The following is a 27,247-nucleotide window of genomic DNA, read 5'->3' as shown; positions in this document are numbered from 1 at the left end:
AGTCCTCCTCTTATAGAGGAGCTGGCACTGTGTTAAATAGTCATATAAATTCATGCATTTCCATCTGTTTCTGCAGATAAGGGTGTTTCTTTACTCGTCAAGTCATTAATCTTCTACTTAATATCACACTTAAGCCAAAACCTAATTATATGAGTCCAGAACCACAGCATAATATTACAAAGACAAGTGCATATATATTCCTTAATGTTGTAGTGAGAGCTTTAAAGGTTTATATAACTTGAAATCACCATTTTGAATATTACTGGTAAAATTATGAAAAAGAGTTTTAGTATGAAAACACAATGGCATGTTAATTTCATAGGTAAATCTTGCAACTAAATTTAATGTTATCCACTTCAATAGCTGTGGGTTATTACACAGTTTAATTCAATTATTCTTGATTAAATAGAGTTAATCCATTGTCAGGATTGATTAACATAATTCTGGCAATTTGCAGAGGATAGATATGTTAAAGATATATAGTAAGAAATATTTTATTTAACATATGTTTATACTAGCTGAGTTTCAGAACTTAACGATTATAATTTACTTTGCTCTGCCAGTGCATGCACACACACACACACACGCATGCACACATACACAAACACTCATGTGCACACCCACACACACACACACACACACCCTGTGGTTAGTTTATTCCTTGCTACTTTTAACAATCAGTTACTGCTTTGGTGAAAGCCTAAAGCTTAATCCATTAAGAGCCATTCAGAACAAAACAAACAAACAAAGCTTTAACCACTTCAGTGACAACAGTGCAGCACCAACAAGGAGACTTCTTAGAAAACCCTAGCAATTTTAGGATCAATAGCCTCACATTAGATGCTCTTAAGTGATGAAAGCTAGAAAATTTGTGCTGCCAGGTTTTAGAGAAAACACAAAACACACACACAAAAAAAAGGTTGGGAAAAGAGAATTTAATAAGTTTAGTTTGGAAATACCCATGCAGTTTAGAGGGCTAACTTAAGTCCCGTCAGTAGTTACGATGAAAACAAACTAATTTAAACATCACGTTGGGCTGAAAACTTTACCTATGCATCCTGCAAATGGAACTGTTAAAATATCTTTTAGACTCTCTCCAAGTTCCACTACTTAGGGCTTTCTTATTATTTCTTCTAATTAGTGTAAGTGAAATCTTTGGGGTGTATATATACATATATGTATGTATATATGTATAAAAATTACAAATATTTCCTTGAAAACAAGTCTAAAGTATTTAGGAGAACTTTACAATCCACTTAATTCAGGGCTACAGTTTGAACAATAAAACCAACAAATACATTTATATATGAGAGGAGCAAAAACAAACATTTTTTTCCACAAGATTAAAAGCCTGTTCATTTCCTTTAAGAATTATTCCATTGTATATTATCTTTTGTGAAAAAAATCCATTAGATTCTTTTATACATCCTCGAATCTTAAATAACACACCACTGCTGCAGGATGTGTTTTATGGAGAAAATCTACTGTCACTCCATAGAATTAAAAAAGGCCTCCTACATCTTTTGTGTTCATTACAATTATCCTTTTCAGTTTCACAAAACAATTTTAAAATACTGTATCTCCTGTAGCTATAGTTTTTAAAATGCCTTTACATTAATACTTAATTATAAACTCAGTAATGAAATAGGAGTGTTATTTATTATTTATCTCAAAATGTCAGCTGGTTAGACTTTACCCACAAATTATCTGAAGGCATTAAATTATATACCTTCATAGGTAGTCAACAGACACTGTTGGGATTGTCTACAGTATGTTTACAAGCTAATTTGTTTACAGAATGTTGACTACTCATTTACATTTCTGCTTTTTTTATTCTAGCAGATCCTTTCTGGACAAACATACTTAATATAAGGAACCTGTAAAGGAAATCTTTTTAGCTTAAAAAATAAGTGTCAGATCAAAAGCAGAATAATCTCTTTGCTGAAATGTTATCAAATAATATTGACCATCAATATTTTACACACTAAAGAATTAAATTACCCTGAAATATCATGAAAATGCATGATTTTCCTGTGTGTCAGGAATGCTGTGCAGTTTTGTCTGGATTCATTAAGGCGCTCACTGCATAAGTGCGTTGCCAACCGGAATGTGGGTGGCTATAATGGCAGCCTGTAGGTTTGTATGGAAAACAAGTATGGCACTGTGAAAAAATCCTTCTCTCACCCTACAGATACCTGTACGGAGAACTTGGGAGGCATTTTTATAAGCTCATTGTCAAGTGAATGTTAAAGTCCCCATTCACTGAGAAGCAAAGGTAAGTCTGAAAAATGCGTTGAAAAAAGAAAAGGGGGTGGGGAGTGGGGTGGAATCACCTAGCATTGAAGCAGCCTAACCAAGTGACAGACACGTAGACAACTCCGATGCTGCCAGAATAACACTCTGCACAGCCCACCAGCAAGCAATTTGTCACTGCGACAAGAATATCCTCCGCAATTTGGCATCAGGGTCCTTGGACAGCCAACTGCGACTGTACAGCACGAGACGTGCTATTCGGCAACGGGAAGATGGGAACCAAGGTTCTCGTTATTATGTCCAAATGTATTATTTTATGAAAAACATATCTTTTGTCATGATCAACATAGAGATAGAATAGAAGTAATCGATAATAACTGGGGAAAATGAGATGAAAAATTGAGAAAAATATGTCCTTGTATTTTTTTAGGTACCCTGACTGTTGAGAGAATTTCAGGATGTTTGCTTGATGTGTCTGGTATTTTATGGCACACTTCCACAGTGTTTCATAGGAATAATAAATCCATAGGTGCAGAATGAACTGGGAAGATTTTTGGTGGTATTAAACCATTTGCTTTAGGCAGACCGTGCTCTTTGCTTTGTTTTGGACTTTATGTGATTGTATATGGTGTTTGATTAATAATATGTTGCTGGGTGCAAATCCTTTCTTATTGGTCTGATTTGAAGTAAGACAAAGAGTACAAGGTAAGTTGAGTTAAAAATTTGCAAAGGAAAGACCTTTTACTCTTTACATTGCTATCCTGGTAATCTATTATAAAAGTGCAGTAAAGGAAAGAAGCCAGGAGCATAGGATAAAGGTATCTGATAAATAAGCAAGTAGTGTTCCCCTTGCCAATTACTTGGCATCTTACTTTGTAATTAATGCCACAGTAATGAAAAAAGTGGTAGGCACAAAGATTGGGCCTTTTGTGCATTCTATACAGAAGCAAACACTCATAAAAATCTAGCTCAAAGCTACCCTAGTTTGGCTTTCTCCACAATCAAAACTTGCTGGAGAATTAGAACAATCCCATAGGGGTGTGTGTGTGTGTGTGTGTGTGTGTGTGTGTGTGTGTGTGTGTTACAATGTATTATATAAGAGTGACATCAGCCAATTGTGGTATTGCTCTCTCCATTACACAGACAAGGGTATCCTTCATTCCCCAGACATGATGGAATCTTGTACCCATTCTGCCCGGAGCTAACATCATGGTATCTATTATGTTGTTCACTAGTTGTCCTATGAAGCACTTTAGCTAACTGCTGCTTAAGTCGCTATATTAACTGCCTGGCCATGCCTGATGTATTTCCAAGAAGCTTATTTAGTTGTGCTCTATGCAAACCTTCAGGAAATCCTAAAAGTACTTGAAAGTTAAACAATAATGAGAGTAGTAATATTAATAGGCATTTTTTAAGAAGGAAGAAAGAATATAATTTAGGTAATTTTGATATTATTTGAAATCCAGTACATGTTTCAAAAATTATCGAGCTAGTATTGTAACAATATTCCACAAAAATGTTTTCCCCACATAAACTGGACAATGGTGAATGGCTGAGGGTCAGCAGGTTGGATAATGAGGTGTTTAATTGTGACACCCTGGAAGTGGTGCTGGGATAGAGTGTGTTGAGTACCTATGCACATGGATGGTTAAGTGAAAAGGCCTAAGATTTATATTATTTGAGGGTTAAGCTACAAAGAAAGGGGAGAACAGAAGGTGAGTGAAGACAGAGTGTTCAAGGCTAGAGAGTACAAAATACAGTGGAGACCATAAAGAAAACTAACCCCTACTTTTCTAAGCTTCGCATGGGGTGTTTTCCTTGCAACTCCCATTAAAGTCAATGGGAATCATGCAGCTAAAACCCTGTGTAACTCTTTGACAATTTACTTCCTAGTGTCAGGAAAAGAGTACTACCTACTAAAGGCAATTTACTCATTTTAGTTTGTGCCTCCCATACAAAGATGAATTTGATAGCACATAGCAGGAGGAAAATGGAGACTACATTTAAGAATTTTGTTATTGCAAAAGAAGTCATCATTGAAAAATGTCGCCTAAACTCTCACCTTGTTTAGCAACAACAATAAACAGAGAAAAGCAATCCAGTGAAAGAATATGAAAAGAAGTATGGACTTGATTACAGGAAATATGGTGATTGCTAGTATTAGGTGTTTTTTTTTTTTTTTCATTTTAAATTCTCTAGCTCTGAGCACAATCGCAGGATAATAAGAATACAGGACGATTCTTAAGACACCAAATTGAAGTTCCTGATTACTTGCTTTTTCCTTGCACCTCAAGTTGTGTATATGTAAATACAGCAATAGTATCCTTACAGAATTAATAATACACATACAGTGGGGGTGGGGCTACCATAGGCTCCTAGTTATAGGTAGCAAAATAAGTAAATGGCAGTTGTCTATTCTGCTGTAAGCAATAACTAAATAAATGCAACATACCCTCTATATAGCAGTATTTTTGAAAGCTATAGAATGTGCCTGTTAAAAAGTGCATGCTATTTACAGACTACTTCATGAACTTTGAAGTCAGAATACTAACACTGGCTTTCAGCCTTTATTTTCATTATGTCTCTATATTTCTTTACTCTCACATGAGAAGTCTTTATTTCAGTGCTCTTCCATTTTACTGATATAATTCTAATTTCACTGTTATAAATGGTATGTGGGCTGAAGATAGGGCTTCTGTATTTTCTGACTCCCTTCTCTGTGATTTGTTTTGTGACTTGTCCTTTGGAGGGTGAAGAAATGAGACCCTACATGGCTTTTTAGTGCATTGATGGAGCAGAGACACGTCTATGAACAACTGCCTATGCAAACTGATTACTCGGTAGTATAATTTATCAGTTTGTATGAGTAAGTGAGTGCTTCTCACTATGGATTTAGCTTGCACTTCAATTTAGGTAAGTATACTGCTGCAGCAGCCTTGAAACCAGTGCTCTCTGATTGTACCAATTAGTAAATCCTGAACTTTACCACCAGAAAAAGACATAGCTCCACATTTATGAATGCCTGGCTTTTGAGAATGAGAGTAATTATGTCACCAAAACTGCCATTGATTTTTCAGATAGACATCTCAATAATTTTGCAAGAGTAAAAGCCTTTTTCTAAAGCACATGGGTGTTTTTTTATGGTACGAATAATACATAGGGATGAATACAGTGATTTGATATGTGAGAACATTTAAGGGAGGAGGTATTTTATTTGAACAGAATTTAGATGTGCTTCCGGGCTGAGTCCTTGATTATAAATTTCATGTTGGAGGGTTTTGACTGTGTGAGAACTTCTGACATCTAATTTTTTTGGAGGAGGGGATTGAGAATTTACAAAATAATAAAATAGCATATGCTGTTGTTAAAACAGATTGTAATATTATCATAAAATAATAGATGAAAATACATTTAATTTTCTATGTTTAGTTTAAATATTCACAGCTGGTTTATGCTCCTCCTTATATCCCAAGCCATTCACCATTGGTGACTAGATCATATATCCTTAACCAAATATATATTAAAAGATTTCTGTTCACAAATTAAGCCTGAACTGAATTTAGCACATAGAGTTTTTAGCCAACTATTAAACTTCTTCATTTTTTTCCTTCTAATTGAACATAGGTATGGCTAATAGTATTTTTGTATCAGCAAAAATAAATGAGTACCAGTATTTAAATCCCCAGCCCCCCCAAAAATCCTGAGATTGCAGGGAAAATGTGATTCACAATATTACAGATACTTGTTTTCTTCTCATATTCGAGTGTCATTGTTTCATTTTAGGTAAGAACCTGAATAATCATTAACACATTTTATGGAGTTAAAGACTTATAAGGTCATATACTCTAGATCTCTTATTTTAGAAATTATATTTTCCATGATCTGAAAGAATTAGATACTTGAACCAATTAAGTTCTAAAATTAATCTGTTTGTTTCAGACTTGTTTTGCTGGGGAATTTGCTATAAATCAATGTTTGCTGTCACTGAAGTTTAGGGCATCTTTCAATATTCATTTTAAAAATATCTCCTTCCACATGGTTAAGAAATTATTATGACTTTGATATTACATCTATGCAATCATTTTGCAGTATGTGTAGCTGGAGAAAGGCTTACAGAAATAATATAGTTTGCCTTTCAATATCTCAAAATCATGTTTTTAGTTTCTAGCACAGGTTTTTAGGCACACACACAGACACACACACACACACACACACTGCATTGCCTTTAGGTCAATGAGAAACACTTTGAATATATTTAACCTGAAATATTTATTTCAGTCCCTGGGATACTGTTTCTTGAACTAATTTTATCACCTGTACAAAAGATTTATGTAAACATTATCACTAAGAAAGTCTAAGAAGCAAAAAGAATAAATGTATAATCAAATTAATGACTGATTATATGCATAAGGACGAGTTTGTATTCATTATTTTCTTCACCGTGACCACATTTCTCTTTTTCCTGTTCTCCTATTTATCTGCGTTTCTTCAGACATGACACTTGACTAGCCTTCTGCAACTAAAATAAGCTAAAATGTGGAAGGAGGTAATTGTTGGGTAAGACATGGCACTGTTAACGATGTTGATTCTCTGGCTTCAGAGATCTTCGGGATTTTTCATATGGTAAATTTCTGATGCTCCACCTCAAAGATTTGAAGCCTGATCTCTTCGTTCTATATCCAAGAAAAGAAAGTCATTGTACAATAGACTGAGTATTCTGGAGCAAAAGGTCATCCAACGTTATAAAAGCTTGCCTGAGACCAAAGCATGGAAAGGAAATCCTCCTCCCAGGCAGTGTTAAGTTGTCTGTTCCCTTCTTGGCATGTATGCACAACTTCTTTAACACTAAGGAGATTTATTCATGGGTACTGAGGGAGGAAGGGGCTTTATAAAGTGAAATGGGGCCTTGAAATTTCTCAAGGATACCCTAAAACAGACAAGGAACAAGTCTGTTCCAAATGGTAAGATGGAGCAGGATAGTAATGATGGAACAGTGTAAATTTTTATTTACAGATATAAAACATCAGATGAAATACATCATAATTTTCATAGTTATTTAAGTGTGAAAGGCACATAATTGGTAAGTTAAGTTATTTCACGATGTTTTAAGTGGCAGTGTTGGGCAATGGGAAAACAAATAGGTTATTTCTGTTTTTTTTCAATAACATGCAATACAAATTTGAGCAAGTCATTTAATTAGGGCTTTGTATTGCCTCATTAGCAGAAATTCATAGCATCCATTTGATTATATTTCAGGTCTTTTGGGATACTAGTATTGGATGATTCTGTGTCACAGCTATAGTTGTCAAAAGTGCCTACATGGGTACAAGACAAACGATATTCTAACACTGTTGACATAACAAGTGATGCAAGATTATTGCTGATACCTGATTTTTTTTCATTGTTATTTGAGCTCTTATTCCCCAAGAGGATATATTATATTTACTATGATGGTTTCATTCATTTGCTCATTTGTTCACTCAAAAATAATACCGAGTATTGACTAAAGGGCATGTCTATCTTGTCTGTCAGTAATTCAGAAACCACTAAGATATAGTTTCAAAACTTCAAAATACTGATCATCTGGTGAATGAGGGTATAAAACAAAGGCAACAACACAACACAGCCAGCGCTATGATAAAAATGTGCCAACATTTTTATGGGAAGTTGGAGGAGTTGCTCCTAATTTGCCTTAGAGAGGCTAGAAGATTCATACAGGAGGTGATTGCTGAACTAGATTGACGATAAAGATGGGACCACTTCAAACTCTTGTCAGTAGACTGAAGATTGCCACAGGAAGGCTCAAAGTTAATTAATGTTTTTTAGAAGGTCTTTGGCTTTAACACTTTCCATGGCTTCAAAAACATACATTATCGTAAAGCTCTGCTTCTATCATTTTGTTTTGGTATTGGCTTGCTTTCTTGTCTCTTTTACATTACATAGGAAGGGAGGGGAAAAACAATAAGTACTAAATGTAGGTGTATGGTTAATATCATGACTACTTTCCACTCATTCAATACCTCCATTTAAAAAATAATATATCTCCATGTGTATGTGCATGAAAAGTAAATATATGTAAATTATTATGATATTTTTCTGAGATAACAGGAAAGATAATGGAATATTAATAAGCCCAAGCAGAGAAATCTATACTCAAATTATTTTAAATAGTTGAGTAATTCTAGGGCTATCCAAGAACAGTTAAATACTCAAAATTTTTTTCCCATTATACAATGTGTTAGAAGGATTCTTTTTCTAGTAGGTGTGAAAAAGAAGCAGGTAGCAGGAGAGCTTGGTACACAGAACATATTTGAAACAAAATCAGAATTTAATGATCTAGGTCAGTGATTATCAAACTATAATGTGTTTAAGAACTACCTGAAGAACTTGTTAAAGCAGTAGGCCTGGGGTAGGACCGATTAATTTTCATTTTTTACAGACCCATAGATGATGCTGATGCTGTTGGTTTAGAATCACACTTGGGGAATCACTTATCTAGACAAGGGCTTCTGATATTTAATCTGTACAAATCCCCCCAATCTTGTTATATTGAAGATACTGATTCCATAGGCCTCAGGTGGGTGGGAGTATTTGCATTTCAAACAAGCTCAAAGATGATGCTTATGCTACTCTCCGCAGACCCATTGTGGGAAGCAAGGATTTAGATGATCCCCTATTATAAGCCCAAGTCATATTGCATGGTTTGGTGATTTCAGAAAATAATAGGTTCAAATAAGGCTTCGAGTTTATTTCCTGACCAAATAAGATTGTATCCTTACCAACAAGATCGCTGTTTCTTGTATACAGTATGAATATATATTATCACCCCCTTGAGAGAAGCATTTACTGAGCTCCTGTTTCCTGTATGAAATGACTGCCCTAGTTACTAATTAAGTAAAGAGTGGATTTCTTCTTTTACTTAGCTTCCATAACTATTCTGAAGCTTTAGAAATGAAACACTACCCAGACTGGTCATTTATTAAGTTTATTATGTTTTCTTGATTCTAATAAATTGTATATAAGTGCAGATGGCAAAAAAGGACTGTTCTAATATCTCAACTCAAACAAAGAAGCATTTTAGAAATACCATATTAGGCAAGGATCATTATCTAACCCCCTTATTTAAAATTTTTATTTAGACAAAGTCTATTCATATAAAGCAAAAAGTTGAACTAAATCTCGTCAAATGAGCTGGAAAATATACTTAATTTTGATGAGATAACAGTACCTGGTGGATTATATGGGTGTGGGTGTGAAGGAGCCTTACTAATAAGTGTTGGCTGTCTTCAACCCACATTTTCTCAGTAATTGATAATTCTCCATTTCTTCTCTGCTATGTAAACCTTTTAAAAAATAGAACAGTGAAATAATGATAATGATAATACATTAAGAAATTTGAAGTAGAACTTTCTAACAGAGCATTCAAATAAAAAAAATACAAGTAATAGAATCTGTAGTATACATTTTGGCCAACTTTGAATTGTTTGAAGAACCGTGGGGATGCATACTTTCTTTTTTCTCTTATGATGCTCCCATTCACAAATTTTCAAGTAATATGATACTGTTAAATTCTGTAATTCAGTTACTTGAAATGATGTTTGCATAGTTGCAGTAAATATTTCTCTTCTGCTTATTTATGTATTTATTTATTTGGCTGGACTGGAACAAATATAGTTAACTGATTTGAGTATTTGTTAATGCAAATACCAAAGCCCTTAGCCATATTATTGTAAAACTATTTTAAAGTATGATAATGATTTTAAGATTTATTTTTGCCTGGTGTATGTGGCTTTTTATATGATCATTTATGAGGATAAATGATTATAATAATAATTTGTAATTAAGTATTTTGTCATTTCTACTCCTTTTCCCATTTCCAAAGGGTATTGATTGAACTCATCAAATCGAACGATTACAAAAAAAAAAAAAAGTTTTACTTGCAGGATGTTTGACTTCTTAAAAAACACCATACTTGTGTCTTTTGGTAGTATCTATCCTAAAAAAGGTGCAAACAATGCGATCTCATAATGTAGATATTTGGGCTAGAGAAGCAGAGGTTCTTAAACCTTTTTGGAAATACAATTCTTTATAAACGCTGTGGTCCTTCTTTACAGAAAATGTTTATGAAGTACACACAAAGAAATTTTGCAAAAAAAGTAATGTCTATTCATGATCTTCTTGAAGGAAGATTCAGTAACTCTAGTCTTGATAATTGAGGTAACGTTAACCAAAATGCCATCTTTGTCCTTCTTTCTTATATAGACGTTGAAACCAGATGGATCAATAGACTGTTTTTCTAAATACATCATTTTGTTTTTATTGTGTAAACCTTTCCTTACAAATAAGCCTTTAGACTGATTTGTAACATGGAAGTAAGTGGACATCTGGCTTCTCTGAAAAATATGATTCACTCATTTGCATTTTTAAATTCCATTCATTCCATTTTTAAATTTTTCACTTGTCCTCTTTGCTCTTTCTAAAAGCAACTCTTCTCAACTCTTTTCAATTTCAAATACCTAAAGAGTTTACATTTCTTATAATTCAGAACATCATTTTTAAAAAATGTTTATATGAAAATCAATATTCAAGATCCACAGCATGAGGAAAACCCTGATATGTAGGTGAGTGAGAAGCTATTTTAACTGCAAAAGAATTTGGGTGACAAAAATCAATTTACCCCTAGTTATTTCTCATATGTTGGTCTTGGTTGACTTGGAAATATCTTTCAAAGGTCATTTTTAAAATTTCAGGGGCAAGATACTTATAAGTAATTCATTCCTTCTTCAGGTTGGTTATGAGATTCCTTCAAAAAGTATTTTGAGTATATAAAGGTATTTCTATTATCAATGATATGCTTGAAATAAATTCTGGGATGAAAGACTATAGTGCTGTTTGATTGTTCATGTTTATTATTTACAGTAATAGATTTTGTGAGTAAAAGTTGAAAGTCTAAGAACTTAAAATCTGGAAGATTTATTCATTCATTTCAAGGTCTCATCCTTCTTTATAGTAGCAAAACAGAATTTGTAATGATTTGCACAACATTGAACTATCACAATAACCAAGAACAGAATGACTTGGAAATTCCATTCAAATTTTAGATAAGGCTTCTCAGAGAGCATTTTATTTCTCATCTTAAAATAATAGGCGCATGTGGAATCCTAATTAAACACATCTAATATCTTTGAATATTTTCCTCTAAGCAACAAGTCATATCCCAGAAAGGTGCAAGCACGTGTGTGTGTGTGTATGTGTATGTGTAAATATCTCCTCCAGTTGAGTGAAATAGTTGGTAGAGCCAAAACTAGATGGACCACCATGATAGGCAAAGATGAGAGAATGAGAGAAGTTAGTTCACCATGATCTTCAGATGTGAAATTTGGACTGAATTCTGAAATTATAGCAGAAGATTATGCTTTTCTTAGAATATCAGTAACGTTAGTCTTAAGATTTTCTTGGGGGTTTTGCAGCATGGATGGTAGGGATGTATAGAAGTAAAACAAACCAAGAAGACTGAGTGGTCAAAGTTCTCAAGCTCTGAGCTTGCATGATCTCACTTGTAATTCCTGTCTCACAACTGATATTCTTGTTAATATCATACAATTTAGAAAATACTAGGATGAACACATTGGACTTAAAATTAGGAAAAGTAAGTTTGATTCCACTTCCCAGCCTAGATTTCATGACAGCCGTTACATTGAACTGAATCTCATTTCCTTAATGGAAATGTGATTTAATTTAGATTTAGATTTAATAGAGCACCATGTTGCTCTATTCCCTCCCCAATTTTGGTGCCTAAAATTGGGGAGAAATAGATGATTGTATTAATGATGTGGTTCATAGATATGTTAGAAAATGAGAATTCCCCTTATTGAAGTCAGGGAATTATAAGCCTTTTAAAGAAAGCCTGTAGAATTTCATAAGATAGAATTATAGATTTGGATCACTCCTAGAACCAACTACCCTTTAGAGAAGTCAATTCTTAGTCTACTGTAGCATAATCAGAGAGAATACATCAATCTCTTGAGATAAGGCAAATTGGTCCCATTAATCCTTTCAGAAATGCCCCAGCTCTTCTGTTCTGGGGAGGATGAGGTTACTATCATCAGAATACCCCTATATTTTTGAAAAATTGTTACCAGTTTTGCACACATTGCATGGCAGTCCAGTATGAATGTAACAATCTTCAGTTCCTTAAGAACAAGTAGTTCACTTCTCTTTCTCGCTGATGTAGCTATAAGAATTCTGCATCAGGAGGCAGGTCGTATCCTCTCTCTTTAGAAAAAAAAATTAGTTACTCTCCTAGTAAAGCTATGGATGTAAGTATGTAAGGTGTTGAATGCTGATTAGCACGTCATTCGGGCTTTCCACTTGATGTAATTAGGAGAAATGAAGGAGCCCTGAAAAACAGCTCTGGAGAGAAATGTGGACAGCTGTCCAAAGCATTTTGTGTTTCAAACAAATATTCATAGAATTCTTCACTGAAGGAGATGCTAGAAACTAGTCTCTGGGCATGACTAGATGAGTCTGTGTTTAGCAGATTAGGTCAAAGCAGAAATTATGTGTGTGAGTTGGTAAGGCCATAAAACAAGTGCAGAATCAATCAATCACCCTCTTTTTAGCAAAAATCCAAATGGGTTTTGGTGGTGGTTTTGGTTCATTCTGTCTTGCCTTGTGAGACGGATAATATCTTTCTCTATTCACTTCATAAGCATGTGGCAAGGACACAGTAAAAGACAATTGCAGTTATGCATCACATAAAGACATTTCAGCCAATGATGGACCACATATATAACAGTGGTCCCAAAAGATTATAATATCAGATGTTTACTGTACCTTTCCTATGTGTAGATACACACATACTTACTACTGTGTTACAGTTGCCTATGGTATTCAGTACAGTAACATGCTGTACAGGTTTGTAGCTTAGGAGCAACACTCTATGGCATATAGCCCAGGTGAGTCGTAGGCTACACCATCCAGGTTTCTGTGAGTACACACTATGATGTTCCTGTAACAATGAAATTGCCTGATGATGCAGTTCTCTGACCGTATGTCTGTCACTAGATGACACATGACTGTTCTCAATAAAATAACTTAGAGATTTAAGGGGAAAAAAGTACAACCATATAAAAATTAAGACATGTAAGCATTCTATTGTGGTTTATAGTGGCTTTCACTTGAAGTTATTATTGTGGTGGTACGTATGAACTGATGTCCTTAACCTCTCTTTACCATAAGTAAAATTGAAGACTAAAGTCTCCATGAAGCCAATATAGAACTTAAAATTTTGGGACAATATCTTTACTGGTATAGCAGGTCAGTGAAGAGAGGAAAAGATGAAGCTAAAACTTTTCTTCTGAACTATATTTTCATCAGCCCTGCAGTTTGTTTTGTGTTAAGTAAATTTTTTGTTGAAATAAAACATTAAAGCCTGGGCGCAGTAGCTTACACCTGTAATCCCAACACTTTGGGAAGCTGAGGCAGGTGAATCACGAGGTCAAGAGATCAAGACCACCCTGGCCAACATAGTGAAATCCCGTCTCTACTGAAAAACAAAAATTAGTCGGGCACGGTGGTGCGTGCCTGTAGTCCCAGCTACTAGGGAGGCTGAGGCAGGAATCACTGGAACCCAGGAGGTGGAGGTTGCAGTGAGCCGAGATCATGCCATTGCACTCCAGCCTGGGCGACAGAGCGCGACTCTGTCTCAAAAAAAAAAAAAAAAGGAAAAAAGAAATAAGACATTAAAAATGCACAAATGAAAGTGTACATATTATTAAATACTTTTAAAAAGGGAACATATCTGTGTAATACTCAGTAAGTTCAAGAAATAGAACATTATTAACATATAAGAACCTCCCCTTTCTCACATTTTGTCATTACCCCCTCCAAAAGAAATTGTTGTCTTGATTCTTTTATCTTTCAATTAGTTTTATGTTGCTGACCTTTATATAAGTAGTAACGTATCATACGCGCTTTGTTGTACCTATATTGTGTTGTGTAATTGCAGTTCATTCCTTTTCATTGCAGTAGAATATTTCATCACATAAATATACTAAAATTCATTAATCCCGACTTTTGATAGACATGGGTTGTCTTTAATTGTTGGCTGCTGTTAATCTTCTTCATGTGATTTGGGCACACAAGTACACATTTCTGTTGAATATACCTAGGAGTGGAAATGCTGTGTAATAAGGTGTATGTTTGTTCAACTGTGGTAGATTTGATCAAATGATTTTCTGAAGCAGTTGTACTTTTTAATGCTTGTACCAGCAACGTCTGATGTTGCTCTATATCCTCACCAGGGTTTGGTGGTGTCATTCTCTTCAATTTTATCCATTTTGGTGGATATATAGTGATATCTCACTGTAATTTTAATTTGCACCCCTTTGACAACTAATAAAATTTGACCACTTTACCTACATTTATTGGCCATGGATATTACCTTTTGTGAAATATCTGATCAACTCCATTGCTCGTTTCTTTTTTGAGTTGTCTTTTTTCTTCTGGTAGTGTAGTAGTTGGTATATTCTGGATATGTGTTCTTTTGAAACATGTGCCTTGCAAACATCTCTTTCCAGTCTATGGTTTGCTTTTTTTTTGACTTTCTTAATGATGTCTTTGGATGAATATAATCTCTTAATTTTAATGTGGTCTTCCTTAATGGTTAGTGCATTTTGTGTACTGTTAAAAATAGCTTTACTTATCCAAGAGCATAACAATATATTCTTATTTTTTGGAAATGTATTTTTACCATTCATTTTTATGTCTACAAAGCACCTGAATTGATTTCTGTGTATGCTGAAAGGTAAGGTCCTTTATATATTTTTTCTTTTCGTATAACCAATTTGCTCAGCAGTATTTATAGAGAAGAAAATTCTTTCAATATTCCAGTGCAGTTTCACTTTTGCCATAAAGCAAGAGACTACATATTTGTGCAGATTTGTCTTTAGGTTCTCCTTGTGTACACTGTCTCCTTTCTCTGTGTATACACTGTCTTAATTACTATATATTTTATTAAGTCTTGATTTCCAGGGTTATATCTCTGTTGAATTTGTTCTTCTTCAAGATGATCTTGGTTATTCTTATCCCTTTACATTTCCATATGGATTTTAAAATTATCTTGTGGATTTCCATATTTAAAAATATCTGCTAGAATTTTGATTGAATCTATATATCATTTTTGAAAGAAATGCTATCTTTTCAGCATTGTATTCTGTTCAGAAACATGGTAAATCCTTTCATTTGTAGTTTTTATAGTCTTTAATTTCTCTCAGTAATTTTTTTTGATTTTACCTGTGCAGATCTTATGCATATTTTATTAGATTTTTTTCTTTTGGTATTTACTTTCTTTGGATGCTGTTGCAAATTGTATGTATATTTTTATAATTTCATTTTCTAATTGTCTGTTAGTGGTATTTAAAAGTACAATTGATTTTTAAATATTGACTATTCCTTCAGTTCTCTTGCTAAATTTATTTATAAATATTAATTGGTTTACTGTAGAAGCCTTTGAGTTTTATACATATAGAGTTACATCATCTGCCAATAATGTCGTTTTTTCTTTTGTTTTCTAATCCTTATATCTTCCAGTTATTTTCTTGCTTAACTCTCACTAGATATTGAACTGAAGAGGCATTAATGGACATCTTTGTCTTGTTCCAACCTCATGGAGAAAAGTTTCTGTGTTTATGTATGATACTAATTATGAGTTTTATGTAGATACCTATTAATATCTGTATATATTATTAGGAAATTTTATTCTATTTCTAGAAGTGCATTGATTAATTTTCGAACATCTGTGGATTTTCTATTTAAAAAATTCAGTTTCTAATCAACAGCAATAAGATCAGAGAATGCACTATGATTTTAATTCTCAGAAATGTGTTGAACCTATAACAACATTGAATAAAACATGATCTGTTTTAGCATACATTCCACATGCACTTGAAAGAATACCTATCACCTTTGAACACAATGTTTTAAATAAGTCAGTTACATCGTGAGTGTTTATTTTCTTGCTAAAATCATCTGTATCCTTACTGATATTTTGTCCATTTATCATTTCTTAGAGAAATATGTTAAAATTTTCCACTATGATTGTTGATCTGTTCATTTTCTTTCTATTTCTGTCAATTTCTTCTGTTTCATATGCTTGAAGCAATGTCATTAGATAGGTAGATGTATAAATTTTAAACTACTGTATTTTTCTCAGGTACTAACCCTTTTATCATTAAAATATGCTCTTTGTCTTTAATAAAATTAGGTTGCCTGAATGTTTACCTTGTTTGATATCATTGTAGCAACATCAGTTTTATTTTGATTCATATTTTTGAGTTGTTTTTCCATCCTTTACTTTCATCCGCTCTGTGGTATTTAAGGGCATATGTGTTTGTGTGTGTGTGTTTTAATAGCATAAAGTAGAGCTTTTAAAAATAATCTCACATCTTTGTTTTTACAATGTTGTATTTAGTCCATTTATATTTAATGTAACTGCTGATACATTTGAATTTATATTTACCATACTACAATTAATTTTCTATTGCATTAACTTACTTTGTTTCTGTTGTTTCCTTGTTTCGCACTAATTAAATTTTTCACGAATCCACTCTCATATTTGGCTAATTTAGTAATTATACTTCATAGATTTTTATTGATTTCCCAAGAGATTGCAACTCATACTCTTATTTAAGATAATCTATTTTATTTTTGTGTGTATGTTTTTGTTTTTGTTTGTTTGTTTGTTTTTCTTGAGACAGGATCTCTGTCAGCCAGGCTGAAGTGCAGTGGCATGATCATACTCTTGGGCTCAGACTCTTGGGCTCAAGTGATCCTCCCACCTTAACCTCCCGAGTAGCTGGCATTACAATTTCGAGCCACCATGCCCAGCTATTTTTTTTTTGGAAATGGGGTCTTGCTATGTTGCCCAGGCTGGTATCAAATTTTGGTCTCAAGTGATCCTCCAACTTCAGTCTCCCAAGTAGCTGGAGCTACAGGCACATGCTGCTGGGCCAAGCCCAGAGCATCTATCTTAAATTTGCACTCTTAATAATTTCCAGAAAATACAAAACCCATAAGACACTTTATCTTATTTACCCATTTCTTGATTTTTGTATTCATATTGTCATACATTTTAATTCTAGCTGTATTTGTTTATTTTTATTTATTTATTTTTTTGAGACAGAGTCTTGCTCTGTCACCCAGGCTGGAGTGCAGTGGCACGATCTCAGCTCCCTGCAACCTCCGCCTACTGGGTTCAAGCAGTTCTCCTGCCTCAGCCTCCCAAGTCACTGGGACTACAGACACAAGCCACCACGCCCTGCTAATTTTTGTATTTTTAGTAGAGATGGGGTTTCGCCATGTTGGGCAGGCTGGTCTCGAACTCCTGACCTCAGGTGATCCACCAGCCTCGGCCTCCCAAAGTGCTGGGATTACAGGCATGAGCTACTGTGCCCGACCAATTCTAGCTGTATTTTAAACCACAAAGTACTTTATTTCTCTTTGTAGGTATTATGTATTTTCAGATATACATGCATATTTACCATTTCCATTGATCTTCACTTCTCTCTGCATTTTTCTATTTGCTTCTGGGTTCTTTTTCATTTTGCTCAAAGAAATACTATTTTCTTTATTTTGTGTCTACTGCTAATAATTAATCTTAGTTTTTATATTCTTTCATTTTTGGAGGACATATTATCTGAGTCTAAAATTCTACTTTAGTAGGGATTTTTTTCCCCTTTAAGCACTTTAAAAATATGGCATTACCTCCTGGTTTCTATTGTCCCTTCCACTTCTTTGAAAGAAATGGTATGTTCACCCTCTGGGCACTTTTAAGGTTTTTCTCCTTGTCCATACATTTTGCTAGTTTTATGCAGAAGTATCTCACTGTGATTTTCTTTGTATAGTTTTCTTTATATTTATTCTACTTCAGGTACACAGGATGTTCTGAATTTGTGCTTGCAGTTTTTCTTCAGCATTGAGAAATTCTTGGTAAAAGTCTCTGCGATATTGCATTTGCCACATTCTCCCTCTGCTCTCTTTCCAGCACTCAAGTTAACATATATGATAGACCTTTCTATCATGACCCACATATGTCTTATGCTCTTTTCTGTACTTTCCATTCATTTTACTCCACATCAGTCTCAATATTTTCTACTGAGCTACCTTCCAGTGTTGTAATCCCTATTTTAGCTCTTTCCAAACTACTGTTAAGCTTATCTTTTAACATATGAGTTTAAGTGACTATATTTTTAGATTTATATTTTTTATCTGATTTTGTTTAGGTTTCATTTGTGTGGTAAATTTCTCTGTCATCTTTCATTTCTTGAAGCTATTGATTAATTTATCTTAAATTATGTGTCTGTTATCTCTAATATTTGTGTCACCTATGGGTTTGTTTCTATTGTCTGCTTGTTCTTTCGAGACTCCTTCTTCAACAAGACTGTACTGTCTTTTTTTTTTTCATTGTATCATAGACATTTTGTTTGATTGTAAGAACCAATCTGTTATCTCATTCCAGAGAAGATTCATTCCCTTCTCTGACAGGGAGCAAAAGAATGGGACACATCAATCTAATGATGAATTGAGCTGACTGTAGATGGTTTTCTGCCTTCATAAGTCTTAGTATTCCTCTTTCCAAGGGTATAGCTTTCTAGATATCCTAGTTGAGAGTTCTCACAGGATCATGAGAATGCCAGTATTCAGTCCTGAGATATATATATATATATATATATATATATATATATATATATATATACATATATAATTTTTTTTTCCTGAATGCCTCTTAGACTATTGTTCAATGCAGCTTAATTAGTTAGTATCTTCCTTGAAGAGTGGAGTGGTAAAAATCCTGATTCTTTTTCTTTGGATTGTAGGTCTTTCAAATTTCTATCTTTTTTGTTACCACAAAACTACAATTTTTTACTTGTTAGTCTCTTGAGATTGCCTAAAACTTCTCTGCCTATTAGCAGCTGGCCTTCATCTGCCCTTCCGTCTTCTTGCTCTATGGCAGATGCCACAAAGAGAAAATAAATATTAAAAAAATTGGGATTGCCATGGTAAGCTTCCTTTTCTCCACAAGTTTGTTCCTAAGTTTTGACTGTTTCAGAAGCTCTCCTATGCCTTCATCTTGTGTCTTTGCATATTGTCCAGCTTCTCCTAATTGCTTTTAGCTACAGCTTATTATTATTATTTTGTTGATGAAGCAAGGGTCAACATCCAGTTTGAAATCTATTAACTTTAGAAAAATAATTATCTACTACATATATATTATAAAATAAATAAACTTATTTCAGGTTTTTAAAAAAGTCTATTTTATTATTTTTGATCTACTATAAGCTGCTCCATGATATTTGGAAGTGGAAATCACTTCCTATGAATATTTTCTTTGGAAAATAATAATATTAGATAATGTTCAGTGATTTTTACATGTTAACAAATTGTTTGAAAATAAATCACTTAAAACTCTATATCCTCTGGTATTACAAGGAATTCCAATGTATAACCTTCTGAGTATCCTTTCTTTCTCTCTCTCTTTCTCTCCTTCTTTCTTTCTTCTTTCTTTTTTTCTCTCCCTCTCTTTCTCTCTTTCCTCTTCCTTTCCCTTCCCTTCCCTTCCCTTCCCTTCCCTTCCCTTCCCTTCCCTTCCCTCCCCTCTCCTCCCTTCCCCTCCCCTCCCCTCTCCTCCCTTCCCCTCCTCTCCCCTCCCCTCCCCTTCCCTTTGTTTTTCGGAGTTTCGCTCTTTTTGCCCAGGCTGGAGTGCAATGGCACATGATCTTGGCTCACTGCAACCTCTGCCTCCCAGGTTCAAATGAGTCTCCTGCCTCAGTCTCCCGAGTAGCTGGGATTACAGGCACATGCCACCACACCCAGCTAATTTTTTATATTTTTAGTAGAGACAGGGTTTCACCATGTTGGCCAGGCTGGTCTCGAACTCCTGACCTCAGGTGATCCGCCTGCCTTGGCCTTCCAAAGTGCTGGGATTACAGGTGTGAGCCACCACGCCCGGCCATATCCTTTCTAGAGTATGCAAATTGTGTGTCTGAATTCAAATAATCTGCCAATATCTCTTAAAATATATGTATTATATGCTTTAAGCTTGGCTATGTTTTGAGATATTGTTAGAACTTTAGTACATAATATTTTAATTATAAAGTGATGTATTAGTCCATTCTTGCCTTACTATAAATAAATACCCATGACTGGGTAATTTATAAAAAAGAGGTTTAATTGGCTCACAGTTCTACAGCCTGTATAGGAGGCATGGCACCAGCATCTGCTTCTGGGGAGGCCTCAGGAAACTTTCACTCATGGCAGAAGGTGAAGCAGGAGCAAACATTTCACATGAGAGAAGGAGGTGCCACACAATTTTAAACAACCAGATCTTATGAGAACTTACTCACTTTTGTGAGGACAGCACCAAGAGGATGGTGCTAAACCATTCATGAAAAATCCACCCCCATGATCTGATCACCTCCCACCAGGCTGCACCTCCAATATTAGGAATTACAATTCAACATGAGACTTGGGCGGGAAAAATATGTAAACTATATCAAATGATAATAACATAGGAGAAAAAAAAACTTGGAACTTCATAATAATATATTTGGCTATTGGGGTACAAGCTCATATGGATGCCTTTAAAAAGAGTCTCAATAGTTAGATTATCTTGGTAATATAATGAACAATGAATGTTGTTAGAATGAGTTCTTAGAATCGTAGCTTTCAATTATGTGTTAAGAATTGATATAAAATTAAAATAATTATTATACATACTGAATCAAAAATATTTTGCAAGTGAGGTGTGTCCTGGAATTTCTTACTCAAGAAGCTGAAATTGAGTAAACTCTGTGTTAAGTGAAATAGTTTTGGAACTGCCATGTTCAGCATCTATTTCTTTTTGACATTACACTGTCACTGTTTGCACCAAAGACCTATTTTGGATACTTGATTACAAATCATGATTGGCTTTTCCTCTGTATTTTAGTACCTTGATTCTCAGGAAGGCTTAATTCCATGTTTCCTGCTCCTTCCCATCCTCCCATTCTCTCATGTAATCTTACCTCAGGTATGTCTCATTTTTTTTTTTTCACCAAAGACAGGTATATTCCTGAACTCATCTTCTTGCATGATGAATTCAGATGCACATTATCAAATAGCTGATCTGATAAACTGATATTTAATAAGATCCATGTTTCAAGTGGAAAGCTTTAAACATATTTCAATCAAATATTTCATTATGATAGGTCTTGAGTAAAATAGTCTTCATGTTATGTTAAACACATTTTCAAAGGAAAAACATTGTTTTTTTACGTTAAGCATTTAAGTGAGTCTTCATATTACACTTTTCTGGTTGTAAATATATAGATTTAGTAGATTCTAAAGATTTTCCCCCCTCAACCAATTCCAACCTGAGGGATATGGTAGAACAACTGTCATAGTAATTAATCTATTCCTGTACTTTGAAACTTTTCTTCCAACCAAGGTAGCATCTGGTTTTCTTTATTTTGACAATTGCAATTTCCCAGTTTCAGGAAATTTTACATTTTCTTCAAATTAGCATTGTATGTATGAGTGTCTGCCAGTTTCACAGTTTGCAAGTGTAATATCCATTGGATATTTTTATTGGAAATTACGAGTATTTTTTATTTAATAGTATGCTTTTAAAAGGGATGTTATCTGTAAGTCCATGAAAAAATAAGACATTTGCATTAAAATCTCTAAATTATTTTAACACCTCCATTCTATAAAGATATTTGTCTCAATGATGTTCAAGGCTGCATTAGAAAACAAAATATACATACATTGCCACTTGTATATAAAAACAATTTTGAAGATGTTTCACATAATACAGAAATCAAACCATAAAAAGAAAAATGAAAATATTATTATATTATTGGTGGCCTTTATCCACAAACTTTACTATCCTATCATAAGCCTTATATTCAGATTATTACTTTTATATAAATTATCAGCAACAGCCTGATATCACTCTGGTTATATTATTATTCTCTTATCTATGTCATTAAACACCTTACTACTTAATTATAATCTCTAAGTGGTGTTAATATAAAACAGTTGTAACTTCAACACATTGAAAATCCCTGGTCTAGCTGTTACAACACCATGTCCATAAGATATAGTATATGCCTCTTTTCTACTGCACTTATGTTTAAATGGAATGCCAACATGTTATTGCTAAGAAACATGTGAAGCGAGGATGGAGACACCATATTTATCGAAGGGCACATCTACATTGGCAGGTGTTTTCTGACTTAAACATTTGTTTCAGATAATATTTTATTCAGGAGCATCTTATCAGCCAAAATGTTTTCTCTTTTTTTTTCCAGTTTTGAAAATTCCAGTTTCCTCACCACATATTTTAAGCTGGAAATGTTTGAGAGGAAATATTCTTTTCCTTGGTCCCAAATGCTTCAAAACTCTCATTTCCTCAGTGAAAATCTTCTGTCCAGGCTGGTATTCACACGGAATATTTCAGCTCTTCAGGCATTGAACTTTATTTTCCAAATGTTTTCTCTTTAAAAATAGGCTTTTAGATTGTAGCTTCTCATTTGGAAACAGTTGAAAGGGTATGTAAGTACACAGGTCAAGGGGGAGGGACTTGAAAAGTGCCAATTAGTGTATGGCATTTGTCTAAGACAATTTTAATATTAATCTCAGAAAGATGAATGACTAAGGTTCTTAAAGAAACTGCTGACAATGTCTGGAATTAACACGCTTAATTCTAAATCTGTGCAATTTGACCTTAATTTTTTTGTGAACAAAAGTTCCACTTTGCACTAATTTGCATTGCTGCTACTTTCATTTTAAATTGGAATTTTTTATCACCATCCATCTGTAAGATACCTCCTGTTACTAATTTCTGATGTGGATCCTCTCATTAATATGAGATTCACAATTGCATAGATTAAAAGTTATATGATCATATCTGGCTCATCCCATGTTGTATCATTCTGTTCCTATATTTGATAGAGAGTGAGTTAACTGTGACAATGTTAGTATATAAAGATAACGAGTCAGGTAGTAACTATTAGAAGAGTAGAATTTTAATATATATGTTGATAGTTTTATTTTACAGGGTTTAGCACTATTAGGTGGGTTTCTTTTTCTTTTTTAGACACTTTAATAGAGTAGAAAACATGAACTTTGCATTTTGTGGTCTCATAAATCATAAAGATTTAGACATAAATGACGTGATAATGATACTTTAAATGGTTTTCTAAAGCAATATTATGCATATGAGAGTAAATTTTTTTCTTTTTAATGATGAATCACTTGGAAAGGTCTTTAAGCAAAACAAATTTCTGTTTCTGATAAAAACTTTTATAAGCATATATAGCAATATAGAAAACATTGTTTTTAAGGATATCTGAAGACCAATAGGTTGAGTTACTGAGAGAGAAAAGAAGCCTCTGAAATCCATTTCCCACAGAAACTCTTCATGCTCTTAATTGGTGGCTTAGATCAGCAACAAAGAAACAAACCTTCCCAGCAAAAGACAGGAGTGCAGTGAACTGAGGATCCCTGTAAGAGCTGGATTTGAGGGTGGAGTTAAAGCATCTATAGAGACATCAAGAATTCTCTTTATGATCTCGGACACATCAGTTCCTGAGTAGGCCAATGCAGAGACTTCAGGATACTTGGAAACTCTCAGCATCTGTTCTTTTATTTGCTTAAAAATTGAGCATCTCTAAATGTTAAAATACCATCTTTAATATCAGTGATAATTCACTGAAGGACTCTTGCTGCTGCCTGGTTTCAGTAATTATAATAAGCTTTATATAAGGCTGTGCATTTTTTAGCCTCTATCATTCAACTTCCCCAGTTCTTTGATACCTATTATCTCAGCTTTTTTTCCCCAATCTTCCCAGCGTATTAACTCTGAGAAGAAACGTGTACTTTGACTAGTGCTTCCTAGAAATGATGCCTCTATTTTCTTTCCTGGAAAATAAGGATGACACTACCTACCTTCCAAAGTGGTTGGGGTGATAAATGAAATAACATTTGTGAAAGTGCTCAGCTCAGTGCCTTGTACATAGAAGGTGCTAATAAATTAAGGCTCTTTTCCCAGCTCTTCTCTGCCCCTACCTGCTGGTATGATGAGAATTGCTGTATGACGAGATTTGCTGGTACCCAGGGTAATGAGAGCTTTTGGAGCCAGTGGTGTTTCATGCTACCTAACCATGCCATGTAGAAGACTGCCTACCCTTGGTAGACTTCCCTGTTGGTCACCTTAAACTCCTTTCCTCTCAAGCTTCTCCTATATATTTATTCCTATTTGACTTAACAAATCTGAAGACCTGAAGTCTAAATGATTAGAAAGTGTAACCCATTTCTAACAGCATCCCAAGTGAAGAAAAGAATTGAAAAACCAAATAAATAATGTTAGTGTGAGAACCATAAGGACCACAGAAATTACCATGGAAGAGTGAAAAGAGCTGTTGCCTAAGTGGTCAGAGCCCCTTTCCCTTTCCTAGTTTTAAGTAGCACATGCTAGTAGGGTACTCTAACATTTCGTAATCATTTACAGTATTAGAGTATTAAGTTAAATCAGGTGCAAAGTTATTCCTAGAACAATAGCACTTAGATACTCTAAGAAAATATAGTCAAATATATTTGAAAACTGCTGAGTGCTATACCCTCCTCCCATACCCCCAATCATGTAGAGTCGCAAAGTGACATTACAAAGTCTGTGAGTTCCTGGAAGGTGAAATTTGCTTAAGATGATCTATTTCAGTGCCCCCCCACCACCAATTATTATTTCCTAAAAATCATTCTGGACAACATGCTAGACACTTCCATCTTCAGTGAGAAACCTAATTTTAAGAATATGGCAATCCTTATGTCTTAACTGGCCATTCTTCTTAGAGTAAGAGGAACATACATCATCATATCCTCAAATTTGCTACTGAATCTGTTTCCCTAAAGAAGGTACCATTTTTCTGGCCTTTTTGGCTTATTTAAAGTCCTAACGTGTCATTAGTTATTGTTGGCAGTTACAAACAGCTCAGGGAGTTGATGGCAGCCTGTCATCATAGAGCACCTATTTTTTTGAGCTTATCCTGAAATATGAGATGTATGATTTCAAAAAGATAATTGCTATTAACAATGATTTTTTTTCTTTTTGTGGATTAAATGTGGTTTTTACCAACCAATATTAATTCAGTTCAATTCTAGTAAACTCCTATTTCATGTCTTCCATTATAACGCATTGTGCTGGAATGCCTGCTGTGCCTCTCCCACTTTTGTGGCCGAGCGCGATACACATGGGACAGCAAACAGAGGTTTAGAAAGGTTAAGTGATGTTCTCTTTGGCCTAGAATGTGTTGAAGAGTCTGGGAGGTAAAGTCATGGTCTGGCACACTGGTAGAGGAAGAGTGACTGAAGGGATTCTTGACCTTTCTCTGCAGAACACGGCACAGGCCCTTTGCCTGCTTAGTGTCCCATTCCCTATTGTGACAAACGAGGTATAACTAAATTCCAGCATTTCTCAGGTCCTTTCATGTTCTAATCATCCGAAGAACCCTTTAGCTAGTTAATAATTCCTTTTCATCCTAATAGAGCCTTAGAGAATAATTTCGATCATAGTTAAGCACGGTTAAGTCAAGCAGAGTTAATTAATAGGCATTTCATGTTTCGTATGCCAAGTATTTTTGTAGATGGGGATGAGCCCTGGAACAGGTGTCATAGACATGTTATTGTGGAGGTATGTGTGTGTGCCCAGATCAGGAAGGAACAAACGAGGACTGGGTAAAAAGGGAGAGAAAAAAAGAGAAGAATGTGAAGGAAGGTGACTCTAACCTGACTGAGAGTAGTGTTTCTTTAGAGGGGGGACTACAATTTGTATTTGTGATTGGAAGAGATTATGTAAAGTGCTGAACTGAAGGAATGTGTAAAATGTACATAGTGATGAAAGATGGGAGTTTGGTATTGAAAGTATCTGGTGGAAATGGAGCAATGGCTGGGGCATGTTTTCAGTCTAAGTGACAGAAAGGCAGGTAAGTATATTTTTTGCTGCTCTGACTTGCAAAGATTAATAGTGTATACGTGCCAACTAAAGGTTCAATATTAAATTTCAGAGGGGTTATCAAAATAACTACTGCATTATTCCACTAGAAACGCTCAGTAAACAGAGTACTTTATTTCTTTTTAAAAATTAAAGGCTTGATTGTTAAACGTTACACTTGACATTTGATTAGCATGACTGTCAAAATGTTCTCTGTCTTAGGGGTAATTAAACATTATGGGAAAGCATATCCCATTTTCAAGAGTAGCTTTTTGATCAATACTACAGAAATATCACATATCGGAAAAACATATATGATTTGTTCATATACAAGTCAGAAAATTACACTAATGATTTAATTTACATTCAACCCCAGCCGTCTATTTTACAGGCAGAAAATTTGTGCTTCCTGTAATTGCACAAGCAATTAGGCATTTACACTCTAAAAATTAAGAGAAAATGTCTGATTGTGTATGCAATATCTGTGCCCACAACTAACAGTGGCTACAAACAATCCTGCTACCAAAATGAAAGCCAGGGATAAAAAGCCGGCCCCAAGTCATTGCCCTTTTGGAAGCCTGGAACATGCTTTGCTCATAACTTCAGTGGCTTTGAAAGTTCTGTTTTTGACAGACATAAGCATTAGCCTGTAGTGCTCCTTACAATCTGAAGTACAAATTATTATCATTTAAATAAAGTGGAAATGGTGACAAATTCTGAACAATTTATTATAAAGATATATTATATTTGAACATTTTCTCTGGAGTATTTTACACCAATCATGTTGGAAATTTATGTTAATATGACTGCCTGATTTTTAAAGTTACATTTCCTGCTCTTAAAGCCCACCCAGAATTTGTCTCTAGTCACTTTACACCTCTTCAAATGACACCCAAATATTTACAGCCCCAAAAGCACCACAGGAATTACATGAAATGCATTACATTCACAAAAAGCTGTCGTAGA

General features: G+C 34.4%; 1 long non-coding RNA gene across 4 annotated transcripts in view; it reads left to right on the top strand.

Moving 5' to 3' along the window:
* Window positions 1–27,247, top strand: part of LOC117975788 (uncharacterized) — a 243,211-nt gene that overhangs the window by 8,736 nt on the left and 207,228 nt on the right. For 3 of the 4 annotated variants that reach the window (XR_008620826.3, XR_004666127.2, XR_004666125.1), the window contains exons 1-2: window positions 2,124–2,275; window positions 5,003–5,166. This is a non-coding gene — a long non-coding RNA (uncharacterized LOC117975788). Of the gene's footprint in view, window positions 1–2,123; window positions 2,276–5,002; window positions 5,167–27,247 lie in introns of those variants that run through there. The other variant, XR_008620827.1, reaches the window with a different exon arrangement.

This window comes from Pan paniscus, chromosome 15 (assembly GCF_029289425.2).
Source record: "Pan paniscus chromosome 15, NHGRI_mPanPan1-v2.0_pri, whole genome shotgun sequence".
NCBI classification, from domain to species: Eukaryota; Metazoa; Chordata; class Mammalia; order Primates; family Hominidae; genus Pan; species Pan paniscus.
The sequence above is the reverse complement of the archived record's forward strand: the minus strand, read 5'-3'. Positions and strand labels throughout refer to the sequence as shown.